This window comes from Pteropus alecto, unplaced genomic scaffold, assembly GCF_000325575.1.
Source record: "Pteropus alecto unplaced genomic scaffold, ASM32557v1 scaffold3, whole genome shotgun sequence".
Taxonomy (NCBI): domain Eukaryota; kingdom Metazoa; phylum Chordata; class Mammalia; order Chiroptera; family Pteropodidae; genus Pteropus; species Pteropus alecto.
In genome coordinates, this window is record NW_006442484.1 from 31884774 (window position 1) to 31887619 (window position 2846).

Genomic DNA, 2846 nt, shown 5'->3' on the forward strand with positions numbered 1-2846 from the left:
CTAAGAAGGTTGTATTTTTTTGGTACTGGTCCATTTCTAGGTTATTAAATTTGGTGTAATATACTTTTTCATAGTATTCTTGTATGATCCTTTGTATTTCTGCGGTGTCTGTCATAAGTTCTCCTCTTTCATTCCCAATTTTGTTTATTTTTGTTCTTTTTTTTTTTTTTTTTTTTTTTTAATGCATCAGCTAGGGGGTTGTCAATTTTATTAACATCTCAAAAAACAGCTCTTTGCTGCAATTATTTCTTCTGTTGTTTTTATGTTTTTCAATTTCATTTATTTCTGTTCTAATTTTGATTCTTTCTTTCCCTCTGCTGACTTTAGGCTTCATTTTCTCTTCCTTTTCTAGTTTTTTAAGATGAAGCATTAAGTTGTTTATCTGGGCTCATTCTTTTTTTTTTTTTTTTGAAATATAGGCCCACAATGATATGAACTTTCCTCTTATGACCACTTTTACTGTGTCCCAAAAGTTTTGATATGTCGTACTATCATTATCATTCGTTTCTATATATTTCTTGATCTCTCCTTTTATTTCTTCTCTGACCCAGTTATTCTTCAGTAGCATGTTGTTTAATCTCCATGTATTTGTGGTTCTTTTTGCTTTCTTTTTACAGTTGATCTCTAGTTTCAAAGGATTATGATCAGAGACTATGGTTGGTGTGATTTCAACCCTCTTATATTTGTTGAGGCTATTTCTGTGTCCCAGTATGTGGTCAATCCTTGAGAATGTTCCATGTGCCCTAGAGAAGAATGTATAAGCAACTGTTTGGGGATGAAAGGCCCTGTAAATGTCAATTATGTCCAGTTGGTCAAATATGTCATTTAAGGATGTTATTTCCTTATCGATTTTCTGTTTGGATGATCTGTCCACATCCGACAGTGGGGTATTTATTTAGGTCCCCTACTATGATGATGTTTTGGTATGTTTCTCCCTTTAGTTCTGTTAGTAATTGCTTTATGTATTTCTGGGCTCCTTGATTGGGAGCATAGATATTAATAAGTGTTATGTCTTCTTGGTGCATGATTCCCTTTATCATTATGAAGTGTCCCTTCATAATGTATCTTTCTTTACATTTTTTTTTTTTTTAAACCTACAGCATCCGGTATTCCTAGGCGGTCTCCTATCCAAGTACTAACCAGGTCCAACCTTGCTTAGCTTTTGAGATCAGACGAGGTCAAGCGTGTTCAGGGTGGCACGACCATGGACTTTCTTTACCTTTTTTATTCTGAAGTCTATTTCATCTGATATTAGTACTGCTACTCCCACTTTTCTCTGAATGCTATTTGCTTGAAATATCATTTTCCACTCTTTCACTTTGAGTTTATGTTTGTCTTTGGAGCTGAGAAGTGTATCCTGGAGGCAGCATATGGTTGGGTTTTGTTTTTTGATCCAATTTGCAACTCTCTGCTTTTTTATTGGTGAGTTCAGTCCATTTACATTTAGGGTGATTATTGAAATATGAGGTCTTCTTGTAGCCATTTTATCTTTTGTTTTCTGGTAGCTCGGTGTTTCCATTGCTTCCTTGTCCTTGTGTTTCTGTTTTCTTTATTTTGGTTGGCTTTTGTGGGTTTTCCCTCTGGTCTTTCTTGTTTTATGTTATATACTTCGGTTCTGAATCTTTGGCATGTGATTATTATTACGAATATGTAAAAGATAGTTATATATATACAGTTATCCCTTTTCTTCTGCATGTGCCTTTTCTCCATTCCCCTTTGCAAATTTGGATCTTTTCAGTCATCGTTGTTTCAGTTTGTCTCTATGTATGCTGAACGTTCATTATTATCTTGCTATAGCAAATCTCTTCTTATTTTTAAGCTTATAATGCCCTGTTCCTAGTAAGGAGTGCACTCCTCTGCTTCTATCAGCCTGCTAGTCATCTTACTCTTAATTATGTATTTTTCTTTTTGTCATTTTGATTTAGGCGAGCTGACCTCTTTCAGTATTTCCTGTACAGGCCTCATAGTGGAGAATTCCCTCAATTTGCATGTCTGGAAAGGTCTTTATATCTCCTTCATCTCTGAAGGAGAGCTTAGCTGAATATATTATTCTCGGCTGGTAGTTCCTTTCATTTAATAGTCTGAATATTTGATTCCACTCCTTTCTGACTTGTAAGGTTTGTGCTGAGAAGTCCGATGATAATCTAATGGGTTTTCCTTTATAGGTTACCATCTTCTTTTCCCTGGCTGCTCTAAGAATTCTGTCTTTGTCGTTGATTTTGATAATTTTAATACAGTGTGTCTTGGAGAAGGCCTTTTGGGGTTGAGATAATTGGGTATTCTGTTGACTTCTTGAATTCCAAGCTCCAGCTCATTCCTTAGATTTGGGAAATTCTCACCAACTATTTGTCTGAAAATGCTTTCTAAGCATTTTCCTCCCCTTTGAGAATTCCCATTATTCTTATGTTTCCTCTCTTCATGGTATCAGCTAGTTCTTGTATTTCTCTTGCATTATTTTTCATTCTTTGGTTTCTCTCTTCTTCCTTCTGATTTATTTCTAGATTTCTGTCTTTGATATCACTGATCCTTTCCTCCATTTGGTCAACTCTATTTCCCAAGTTTGCTCTTTCATTTTTCAACTCTTGCAGTGTTTTTTATCTCCAGAAGATCTATTCTGTTCTTCTTGAGGGTTTCAATCTCCTAGCTCTGTTCATCTAGTTGTTTTTGCAATTCCTGAAATTGTTGATATGGCTCATTTCAGAACTCACTGAGTTTTTTCAGAAATACCATCCTGAATTCTCTGTCATTTAAGTCACATATTTCTATATCTATAAGCTTATTTTCTGAATATTTTTCTCTTTCTTTCTGAGATACATTGTCGCCTTGGTTGTTCCTGATGTTTTATG

At 35.0% G+C, this 2846-nt stretch overlaps 1 pseudogene; it reads right to left on the bottom strand.

Moving 5' to 3' along the window:
- Positions 1 to 1091: 1091 nt before the first annotated feature.
- LOC112470768 lies at positions 1092 to 1210 on the bottom strand (annotated as a pseudogene).
- Between the last annotated feature and the right edge of the window lie 1636 nt (positions 1211 to 2846).